Genomic DNA, 12,996 nt, shown 5'->3' on the forward strand with positions numbered 1-12,996 from the left:
GGGAGCAATTGGAGGTCGACACTCATGGGGAGGGACAGGATCAAAAGAGAGAATAGAAGTAATGGGGGGCAGGATAGGATGGAGGGAAATATAGTTAGTCTTATACAACACAACTATTATGGAAGTCATTTGCAAAACTACACAGATTTGGCCTCTTTTGAATTGCTTACCTTCCAAAGGGAAGGGGTGGGGAGGGAGGGAGGAAGAAAAGTTGGAACTCAAAGTTTTAGGAACAACTGTCGAGTACTGTTCTTGCCACTAGGAAATAAGAAACACAGGTAAAGAGGTATAGAAAGTTATTTGGCCCTACAGGACAAAAGAGAAGATGGAGACAAGGGCAGAGAGGGATGATAGAAGAGAGAGCAGATTGGTGATAGGGGCAATTAGAATGCTTGGTGTTTTGGGGTGGGGGGAGGGGACAAAAGGGGAGAAAATTTGGAATCCAAAATTTTGTGAAAATGAATGTTAAAAGTTAAATAAATAAATTTTAAAAAAAAGCACCTCAGAACCTTTTCTGCAATTCTGCTCCCCATTCCCTCATACACTACAATTTATCTACAAATAACGATTGGTGGAAAACGGTTTGGTCTGGACTCACTTCAGTACATCAGTATTGAAGGCAGAGCAGAGTTGTTCTAGTACTTATTTCCGTCCTGCTGAGTATATGGATTCCTTCTTTCTCATCCCTGAAGTTTAGTCCCAACTGAGCTTTTTGTTTCTAATGACAGTAGAATTTTGACCATTTTTTCAACTGATAAAGAACATAACGGAGAATTGGTCTGAAGATTTTAATTTCTTTCTCTCATTTAATTCATCTCAACATTTCCATCTTTTACATACAAACTCCTGGACACTAGAGCATGACTGAACTTGTAGATACTGTGTCTTTGATTGTATTTTTTTTCTTTCCATTTGGGTGTTCTGGAAAGAATTTTGAGAAGGATGGTTTTATATAAAAATATCTTATTTTCTTGAATGTATCACTTCTACTATTCTCTATATCATCCCTTCCTCAAATACACCCAAAACACACTTACTAGAATTTCCATTCTGCCTATGCTGAATACACTCTCAAATCATTCTTATACGCTTTAGATTTGGTTTCAGAACAACTGTGAAACAAACGGATCATGAAGAACAAATGTGATAGGTCATTACACCAGAGTGCAGTCAGCATCTTTGTGCATTAGGTTGCTGGATGAAAAGTTCAGTTTTATAACAGCTGAAATTCATGCCAAAGTAGAAACCACAACCTATCCTGGCTTATCATGAAACACTTTGAAAGAAGAAAGGTGCTTAAATATCCATCAGCTCTTAACATATGTAAAAAAGTCATAAATTGCTTTGCTGAGTAACTTGACAGCCCAGTTCAAAATACGTGTAAAGTAAAATAGAATGAATATATATGTATATATGTGCATATGTACATACATATGCACATATATGCATATGTACGTATGTGTGCATAAGTCCATACAAATTATATGTACATATCTATGTGTAGATACATGCCTGAGGAAGTTACGTAGTACAGTGGGCACATAGAGTAATGGGCCTGGAATCAGGGATATCTAAATTCAAATCTAGCCTCAGACACTTTTTAGGTGTATGACTCTGGGATAGTCACTGAAACTGTTTGTGACTGTTTCCTCAAGTGTGAAATGGAGATGATATCACTTACTTCATAAGGATGTTGTGAGAATCTAGATAATATTTGTGAAGAAATTAGAACAGCAGCTGGTAGGTGTTTATTTTTTTTTTGGTAAATAGTATTTCATTTTTTCCAGTTAGATGTAAAGATAATTTTTAACATTCATATTTGCAAGAATTTCAATTTTTTCTCCCTCCCTTCTTATCATTCCTGCTCCTCCTGACAGCTAGCATCTTGATATAGATTATATATGAGAAAGAATGTAGACATGTTGTCAAATTGTCATATTGTGAAAGAAGAAATAGAACAAAATAGAAAAGTCATCAAAAAAAGTAAAAAGTGTATGCTTCCATCTTCATTCAGACTCCATAGTTCTTTCTCTGGAAGTGTATAGCATTTTCTGTTGTGAATCTTCTAGAATAGACTTGGATCATTTTATTGATGAGAAAAGTTAAGTAAGTCATAGTTGATCATCATATAACACTGCTGTCGCTATTTACAATGTTCTCCTGGTTCTGCTCACTTTACTCAGAATCAATTCATGTAAGCCTTTTCAGTTTTTTCTGAAATCCACCTGCTCCCCATTTCTCATGGAACAACATCATTTACCACAACTTCTTCAGTCATTCCCCAATTGCTAGGCAGTCCTTTAATTTCCTCTTCCTTGCCACCACAAAAAAAAGGCTGCTATAAATACTTTGGTACATGCAGATCCTTTTCCCTTTTTTAATGATCTCTTTAGGTGCTGTATTGCCCTCTAGAATAGTTGGATCAGTTCACAAGTCCACCAACTGTGCATTAATGTCCCAATTTTCCCACATCTTCTCCAATATTTATCATTTCCTTTTTCTGTCATTTTAGCCAATCTGATAGCTGTGAGGTGGTATCTTAGTTGTTTTCATTGAATTTCTCTAAGTAAAAGTGATTTAGAGCATTGTTTTCATTTGATTATAGAGAGGTTTAATTTCCTCCTTTGAAATCTACCTGCTCATTTCCTTTGACACTTTTTCAGTTGGGGAATGTCTTATATTCTTATAAATTTGACTCAGTTCTCTACAAATTTGAGAAATGAGGCCTTTATCAAAAACACTTGCTGTAAAACTTGTTTCCAATCTTTCTGCTTTCCTTCTAATTTTGTAGCTTTGGTTTTGTTTGTGCAAAATCTTTTTAATTTAATGTAATCACAATTATACATTTTGCATTTTATCATGTTCTCTATCTCTGGTTGTAAATTCTTCCCTCTCTATTCATCTAACAATCTAACTATTTGTTTCTTTCCTAGTTTGCCTATGGTATCACTCTTTAGGGATAAATCATGTACCCATTTTGACATAATCTTGGTATATGATTTGAGATGTTGGACTATGCCAACTTTTTACCATATTATTTTCCAGCTTTCCCAGAAGGTTTTGCTAAATAGTGAGTTCTTATCCCAGAAGCTGGAGTCTTTGGATTTATCAAATAGTGGATTACTATAGTCACTGATTACTGGGTCTTCTGTACCTTATCTATGCCACTCATCCATTACTCTATTTCTTAGCCAGTGCCAAATACTTTTGATGATTGCTGCTTTATAATATAGTTTTAGATCCTTTATGGATAAACAGCCTTCTTTTGTATTTTTTCATTAATTCCCTGATATTATTGACATTTGTTCCTTCCAGATGAATTTTATTATTTTTTTAGTTCAATAAAATATTTTTGGTAGTTAAATTTTATGGCACTGAATAAAGTAATTTAGGTAGGATTGTCAGTTTTATTATATTGGGTCAGTCTAGCAAGGGCAATTGATATTTTTCTAATTATTTAGATCTGACTTTACTTATATGAAAAGTGTTTAGCAATTGTGTTCATATAGTTCATGGCTTTCTCTTGGCAGGGAAACTCCAAAATATTTTATATTATCTCCAGTTATTTTAAATGGAATTTCTTTTTCTGTCTTTTCTTCATGAATGTTGTTGATGATAGGTAGAAATTCTGATGATTTATGTGTTTTTACATTATATCCTGCAACTTTGCTAAAGTTGTTAGCTATTTCAAGTAGTTTCTTTAGTTGATTCTCTATGACACTCTAAATATACTAACATATCTGTAAAGAGTCATAGCTTGTTTCCTCATTGCCTTGTTTAATTCCTTCATTCTCTTTTTTTTCTCAATGCTAAAGCTAATGTTTTAGTAGAAGAATGAATAACAGTGGCAATAATGGACATCTTTGTTTCACCCTGACATTATTGGAAGGCTTCTAGTGTATCCTCATTTCAGATAATGAGTGGTTTTAAATAGAGACTACTTATCATTTTAAGGACAGTTCCATACATTCCAATATGTTTGTGCGTGTATTAGTTTTTCATTTTTTTTAATTTAAATACAAAATCGGAAAAGAAAAAAAAAAAAACAATTGCCATGTGCCCAGCAGAACATAAGAGGATTCGATATAAAGCAACAAATTTCCGTTTCAAGAAAACCTTTATAATGAATGCTACACGTTATTTTCAAAGCTGGCCATATTTTCTTTGTTTCCTTATGTGCTTTCTTTTGTTCTCTGCTGTGCAATATTTGCCTTATTCTTCTCCTCTCTTCCACCAAGAAGTCTACAATTAAATGTGGATACACACACACAGTTTATCTATGTATGGACACACATATACACACATACGCACATGAATCAATATATGCAAACACATATTTACATACATATACCTATATATAGATAGGCATAAACATATAAATATACATTCAAAAATATACATGTAAGATCATGTTATGCTTATTTCCACTTGTCCTCTGTTTCTCTAAAAGTGGATAGCATCTTCCTTCAGAGGTTCAAGTCTTTCCATACTTTTCTAAACCCACCAGCTCATCATCATAACCCTAACCCCAGTGATATTTCAACCCAAACACATTTTATCCGGGAGATTGTCATGAAAATATTTTCCCCAATTTTCTGCACTCCTTTTGCTATTGGCTACATAGGTTTAATTTATAAAGGAAAGTTTAAATTTAAAATGGTCATAATTATCTATTTTATACTTTAACACTGCTTTCACCTTATAGTTTAATGCCTTGTACTATTGAATCCTTCACATCTTTTCTCTCCTGATTTCCTTGATGTTTCTCACCCTCTGCTCTTCCAAATGAACCCTATTATTTATTTCTTACTCAGTAAGATAATTTTTAATAATTTAATTGGAGCTGCATTACATAAATAGATTGATTAGGTAAAATTGTCATTTTTTTTTAATATTAGCTCTACCAAGCCATGAGCAATTAATATTGTTTGAATTATTTCGATCTAACTTTATAGAAAAGATGTTTTGCATCTCTATTTGTATAGTTTCTGTGTCTTTTTTGTAGGGTGTTGTCTTACATATTTTATGCTATCTAGTCATTTTACATGGTCTAAAACTAATGATTGATATGGTTAACACATACTGTACTTCCTATATTTCCTCTTTTGATTGTCTTGTTTTAACTTTAAATTTGTCTATCATGATTACTATCCTTGCATTTTTTACATAATAAATTCTACTCTTGATCTTTATTTTGTGTTTGTGCATATGTCTCATTTTTATAGCATTCCTGTTGAATTCAAAGTTGTAATCTGCTCTCAGTTTACATTTTATAGGTAAATTAATTGCATTCACATTTTAAACTGTGATTATTGTTTTATATTTTCCTCACTATCCATCTCAACCTATTCCTATCTCTCCTCACTCCTCTACTCTCCTTCTATCCTATCCTCTCTATCCTCTTACCTTCTGTTTCTTTCTGAATTTAGAATAGTTTATATAAAATATATATGTTGGTCCCTCTGTACCCAGTTCCATTAATCTACAAACCCTTCTACACCCTCTTTTCCTTTTCTCTCTTCCTCCCTTATACTCATCCCCCTCCTTACCTCCTGCATATCCATTCCTGATGAGATTAGGGTTCCAGAATTCCTCATCCTTCGAAATTTTCTGTATCAGTTCTTCCTCTCTTTTGTCTGAGTTAATTACTCTTTTTGTATTTCACTCAAATTTTGCTTTTAAGAATCACATCATGCTCAGCTGTACCCCACTCTTTCTTTCAATTGCTTAATTATTAATGAAAATCAAAGACATATGATTTACATCTCCACACATAAAACATGAACAATTTGTCCTTTATTAAGTACTTTGTAATTATTCTTTGATGTCTACTTCATGTTTTTGGGGGATCTTGTATGTGAAATTTTCTATTAAGTTCTGGCCTTAGTGCAAAAAATGATGTTTTCAATTAATTAAATGTCTTTTTGTTCCATTCAGAATTATACTTAACTTTGATGAATGTGGTATTTTTGACCATTAGCCCAGTTCTTTCAGTCTTCAATATATAGTGTTCCATGACTTGTAGTCTTTTGTGTGATTCTAACTGCGGCTCCACCATATTGCTTTTTTTCTTGTTGTTCATAGTATTTTTTCCTTAACCTGGGAGTTTCAGAATTTGGCTATGATATTACTGTAGGTTTTTCTCTAAGGATCTCTTTCAGCTGATGATTTGTGGATTTTCTTTTCTACTCATTCTTTCCCTTCTTGTAGTGCTTCAGAACAATTTTATTTAATTATTCTTGCATTATTGTATTGATTCTTCTTTTTGATAATAGTTTTCAGGTAGTCTGATTACTCTAATGTTTTCTGTTCTTGATCTATTCTCCAGATTAGTTGTTTTTATTATAAAATGTTTCATATTCTCTTTTATTGTTCGTTCTTTATATTTTGTTTTATTATTTCTTGGTCTCTTATAACTTTACTGGCTTCCTCTAACCCAATTCTAATTTTCAAGGAGTCATTAAGATTGGATCTCCTTTACAAGTTGGTTGATTTTTTAAAAATCTTTTGTTTTTCTTGGGTAGTTCTTTTAAAAATTATTTTCCTCAATCTCTGTTATTTGATTTTTGAAGTATATTTTAGTCTTTCTCTTCATTTTGGGGCAGGTGATGATTTGACATTACTCTTTGATGTAGACTAGGCTTTAGCGTTTTGTTTTTTGTTTTTTGGGTTTTTTTGCTTCAGTATTCTCCACTGAGAATAAACACCAATCTTCTCTATTTCTATAGTAACTATTTATGGTTGGGTTTTTTCTCATTTGCCCGCTAATTTTTTTAGTAGCTTGTTATTATAATCACCTCTAATCCTGAAGTGTGAGGGGTGGTGCTTCTGGCCTCAGGCCTTTCTTGCCGTTGTTTTGGAGTTTGGTCCTGGGCCCAGCCTCTGCATTACTTTACCACACTCCCAGATACAGCTGGAGCCCCCTGACACTATGATGAAAATGCTCTTGCTTCCTGAGAACGCTCCAGTGGCTGTGACTTTCAGTTCTCCCTTCTACTTGGAACTGAGCAAGATCTCAGCTCTCCTATAAGTGCCCACAGCCAGCAGGATCCCCATCCCACTGCACTCAATGGGTGTGTGCTGGTTACTTCTCACCCAGGACAGCATCTTGGCAGCACAGCTGGATCTGGCTCCCTTATCAGCAGAGGTTCCCTCAGTCTTCCCCCACTCAGACAACTGACTTCTCACATTATCCAGGAGATAAAATTTTCAATGGCTGAGAGAGAGACTACCTACTAACCCAGCTGCCCCCCAGGGCTTGCCACTTACCTGGAGGTGTTTGCACTTCACTGGAGCTGAAAATAATTTATAAGATCTTTTGTCTGATTTTTCCCTGGTTGTCCCAAAAAGATCAATGTTCTGCCCCAAATCTTGTTTTATTTTTACATCTCTATACTCACCTTGAGGAGCTATTTTTTTTTTTTGTTTGTAGAGGAAATCTGAAGAGCTTGGAATTTTCTGACCTACTTCACTCTCTAGTGTTTTTATTAAGAATAATTGCTACGTTTTGTCAAAAAGTTTTTTTTTTCCTATCTATCGAAATGTCTTTTACTTTTGTTACTGATGTGGTCAATTATGCTGGTAGTTTTCTTAATATTAAACCATACCTGCATTTCTGATATAAAACCCACCTGGTCATAGTGTACTGTGCTCATGATAAGTTGCTATAATCTCTTTGCTAATGTTGTATTTAAAATTTTTGCATTGATATTCTTTACATAAATTGATCTATACTTTTTGGCTTTTGTTTAGATTCTTCCTAGTTTAGGTATCAGCACCATTTTTTGTGTCATAAAAGGAATTTGGTAGATCTCCTTCTTTGCTTATTTTTCCAAATCGTGTGTATAGTACTGGAATTAATGGCTCTTTAAATGTTTGATAGGATTCACTTTTAAATCCATCTGGCCCTGGAGATTTTTTTTTCCCTTGGGAGTTCATTGATGATTTGTTCGATTGGTTGTTTTTTTTTCTAAAATTAAGTTATTTATTTTATTTCCACTTCTGTTAATCTGAGCTATTCATATTTTTGTAAATGTTCATCCATTTCGCTTAGATTGTCAGATTTATACTGGAAGGCAGAGGCAAGATGGTGGAGAGAAACCAGAAAATTGCCTGAGCTCTACCCAGTTTTCTTCAGGGGAAAAAAAGTTAAATCAAGTCTCTAAACAGACTGGGGAGTAACAGAACCCACAAAAAAGATGGAATGAACCAGTTTTACAGCTTAATACAACTTAGAAGGACTATAAGAAACATTTGTTTCTTGGGTAAAAGGTGAGTGGAACTCAGTGGAGATGGTGTCCAGGAAGGCCAGCAGGATGCTCTTAGCCCACAGCACAAATCAATACAAAAGATCTCTGAGTCCTGGCTGAGCAGGCCAGCAGTGAGGTTTCCTGCCCCAGTGTGGAAAGCAAATTTTGAGCCCTGGAACGCCGGCAAACAGTCACAACAAGGGTAGGGCAGTCCTAGTGCAGTGAGCAAGCCATATACACCAAAGGTACCTATGTGGAAAGTCAGTGACCAGGCCTCTAGCCCCCAGCCTAAGAAACTTCAAATAGTGCCCCCTGTGCCCCAGGAGCAGAGCTCAACTTTAAAAGTCACAAAATAGACTGAAAATGAGTAAGAAAGAGAAAAAAATGATCACTGTATAAAACTACTATAGTAACAGGGAAGATGAATACAAAAACTGAGAAGAGGGCAACAGTGTCAAAGAGTCAACATGTGAAGCCTCCAAAGGGAATCTGAATTGGCATCTATCCCAAAAAGTCCTTCAGGAAGACTTGAAAAGGATCTTAAAAATCAAGTAAGAGAGATAGTAGAAAAATTGGGAAAAGAAATGAGAGTTATGCAAGAAAATTATTTTTTAAAAAGTCCAAAGCTTAGAAAAGGAAGTAAAAAAATTGACTAGAAAAAGAGTTACTTTAAAAAAATGCAATTTTCCAAATGGAAAAAATCCATTGAATAAAACAAATCTTTTAAAAGTTGAATTGGTCAAATGGGAAAGGAGAAACAAGGGCTAACTAAAGAAAATAATTCCTTAAAACTTAGAATTGAGCAAGTGGAAGTGAACCACTCTATGAGATATCAAGAACCAGTTAAAGAAAACCAAAAGACTGAAAAAATGAAAGAACTTGTAAAATACCTTATTGGAAAAAACAATGACCCTGGAAAATATTCAGGAGAGAAGATTTAAGAAGCATTGAATTACCTGAAAACAATGATCAAAAAAAGAACCTGGAAAGCATTTTTCAAGAAATTATCAAGGAAAACTGCCTGATATCCTACAACCAGAGAGTAAAAATAGTTATTGAATGAAACCACTAATTACTTCCTGTAAGAGATTCCAAAATGAAAAGTACAAGGAATATTGAAGACAAATTCCAGAACTTTGTAGTCATGGAGAAAATACTGAAAATATCCAGAAAGAAACAATTCAAATATCAAGGAGCAACAATCGGGATTAGAATGGACTTAGCTGCTTCTATATTATAGGATCAAAGGTCTTGTAATATATTATTCCATAAGGCAAAAGAACTTGAATTCCAACCAATAATCAACCATCCAGAAAAACTGAATATAATCTTTGAGGGGAATCTTCTGGGAACCAAGATGGTGGAATAAGCAGTAAGTCACTCTCACTCTCCGTACTACCCTCCAAAAACCTAGAAAATATGCCAGGAAAAAATCCCAGAAGATCAGAGAGCAGAAAAATAGGGAAGAGCATTCTATTAGCCCAGTAGGCTTGAGGGATCAGCAGGAAAGGTCCCTCTCACTCTGGTGGAAAGAGAGCGCAATCCAGGACCAGAAGCATCCTGGCATGTCAGTGGCAAGCCCCACCTCAGCAAACCAGGGGGAGACCCTGGGCCCCTCATTGGTGGAGCACACAAATCCTAACACCAGGACCCCTATGTGTCTTATTACAGCCAGAGGAATGAACAGATTCAAGATCCGAGAAAAGTGACATGTGTTAGTGGTCAGGAGTCCTCCAGCAGCTGAACTTTCCCATATTACAGCACAGTTCTTGGCAGGCAAGCATTCCCCAATAGCTGACCTCCACATGCTTCAGTGCAGATCCAGATGGACAAGCGTTTCGCAGAAGCAAAACACTCATGTACTTCAGCGCAGCCCAGGACAAAATGGTGTCCTCTAGCAGCCAGACCTCTATGTACTTCATCACAGACCTACGTAAGGAATCATCCTTGGGAGTCCAGACCCACCCCCCAAGCCCAAGAGCTTAAGTGTAGCACTGGGGAACTGGGGAAATGCAGAAAAACCAAACGTGGTCTCAACACATACCAGACACCACCACTAGGATCCCAGTTCAGCACCAGGTAAATTGCTAGAATTCTACAGCTTCCACTTGCCAACACCTGAGGCCCCAGCACACAAAACCAGAGACTAAGGCTCTGGCTCACAGGACAAGAACCTTGGGAGAGTACTCCCTGTCCTCCAACAGGAGAGCTCGACTTTAAAAGCCAGGAATTAGGCAATCATCAAGAGCAAAGAGGAAAATCATACAATGACCATAGATTCTATTTGTTTACTTAATTTGTCTTCAGTCTTCAACAATCACTTCCATAAGTTCTAAATTTTCTCCCCCTGCCTGTCTCCCAAACGAAGGTGACATACAATGTTATATGGTTTCTACACATACATTCTTATTAAACATTTTTTCACATTAGTCATGTTTCATGGAAGATTTAAAATGAGTGGACGAAACCATGAGAAAACCAAACAAAACATAATAAAAGAGAAAATAGTCTGCTTCATTCTTCATTCCAGTTCTATAGATTTTTTTCTCTGGATGTGGATGGCATTTTGCACTGAGTCCTTTGAAAAGGTTTTAGGTCATTGCATTGCTATGAAAGCCTCAGTCTATTAGAAACAGTCTTTGAACAGTGTGGTTGTTACTGACTATAATGTTCTCCTGGTTCTGCTTGTTTCACTTAGCATCACTTCAAATAAGTCTTTCCAGGTTTTTCTGAAGTTCACTTGTTCTTCACTTACTTTTGTTTGTTTGTTTTTTGAAATTAATTTTTTTAGTTTTAGTTTTGAACATTCATATCTACAAGATTTTGACTTCCAAATTTTCCGCCTGTCTCTCCCCTCCATCCACCTCAAACTATCATGCATTCTAATTAACTTTTCTCCTAATCTGCCCTCCCTTCTATCACTCCTGTCACTTCTCTCATCCTTCTCCCCTCTAACTTCCTGTAGAGCAAGATAGATTTCTAAACCCCATTGCCTGTATTCTTCCAGGTGCATGTGAAAACAATTTTTAACATTGATTTTCAAAACTTTAAGTTCCAGCATTTCTCCCTTAATCCCTCCCCTCCTATCCCCCTACGCAAAACACTTTCATAATACTCATATTGTGAAAGACTAACTATATTTCCCTCCATTCTGTCCTGCCCCCTATCTGTTCTACTCTCTATTTTGACCTTATCCCTCAGAAATATTTATTTCTAATTACCCCCTCCTCTCCTTTCTCATCCTTTCTATCATCCCTCTCACCCTTCATTTGTGACCTTCTCCCCTACTTTTTGTAGTGTGAGATAGAGTTTCACAGCAAATTAAGTGTGCATATTATATGCTCCTTAGCCAAATCTGATGAGAGAAAGATTCACTCTTTCCCATTCACCTTCCCCCCACTTCACTGATAAAAACCTTTTCTTGCTTCTTTAAAGTGAGAGGTAATTTACCCCATTCTATTTCTCCCTTTCCCCTTCTCCCAATATATTCTTCTCTCACTCCTTAATTTTTTTAGATTATCTTCCCTTCATATTCAACACAACCCGTGTCCACTGTCTATATGTATATAATCCCTCCAACTACCCTAATACTGAGAAAACCCTCAAGAATTACAAATATTATCTTTCAATGAAGGAATGTAAACAGTTCAATTTCAGTGAATCCCTTACAATTTCTCTTTCCAATTTAACTTTTCATGCTTCTCTTGATTCTTGTGTTAGAAAGTCAAATTTTCTATTTAGCTCTTGTCTTTTCATTAAGAATGTTTGAAAGTTCTCTACTTCATTGAATGACCTTTTCTTCCCTGTGAAGCATTACACTTAGTTCTTCTGGGTAGAAGATGCTTAGTTTCTATCCAAGCTCCTTTGACTACTGGAATATCATATTCCAAGCCCTCCAATCTCTTAATTGAGAAGCTGCTAGATCTTGTGCTATCCTGATTTTGTTTACACAATATTTAATTTTGTTTTTCTTCCTGGCTGTTTGCAAGGCTTTTTGCTTGATCTGGGAACCCTGGAATCTGGCAATAATATTTCTAGGAGTTTTCCTTTTGGGATCTCTTTCAGGAGGCAATCAATATCTATTTTACTCTCTGATTCTAGAATATCAGGGCAGTTTTCCTTGATAATTTCTTGAAAGATGATGTCTAGGACTTTTTTTTGATCATGGTTTTCAGATACTTCAATAATTTTTATATTGTCCCTACTGGATCTATTTTCCAGGTCAGTTGTTTTTCCAATGAGATATTTCACATTGTCTGCTATTGCATCATTCCTCTAGTTTTGTTTTACAATTTCTTGATTTTTCGTAAAGTCATTAGCATCCATCTGCTCCATTCTAATCTTTAAGGGATTATATTCTTCAGTGACATTTTGAACCTCCTTTTCCATCTGCCCAAGTCTTCTTTTTAAGGCATTCTTCTCCTCATTGACTTTTTAGATCTCTTTTGCCATTTGGATTTGTTTATTTTAAAGGTATTCTTTTTTTTTTTTTTTAAATTTTTGGGTCCCCTTTAGCAAGCTGCTCCCTTGGTTTTCATGATTTTCTTGCATGACTCTCATTTTTCTTTCCAAGTTTTTTCTCTACTTCTCTTACTTGATATTCAAAATTCTTTTTGAGGTCTCCCATGACCTGAGACCAATTCATTTTTTTTTAAATTTATTTATTTATTTATTTGTGTTTGACGTTCATTTCCACAAGATTTTGAGTTCTAAATTTTTTCCCCATCTCTCCCCTCCCCCCCCAAAC

Source organism: Notamacropus eugenii, chromosome 1 (assembly GCF_028372415.1).
Source record: "Notamacropus eugenii isolate mMacEug1 chromosome 1, mMacEug1.pri_v2, whole genome shotgun sequence".
NCBI lineage: Eukaryota > Metazoa > Chordata > Mammalia > Diprotodontia > Macropodidae > Notamacropus > Notamacropus eugenii.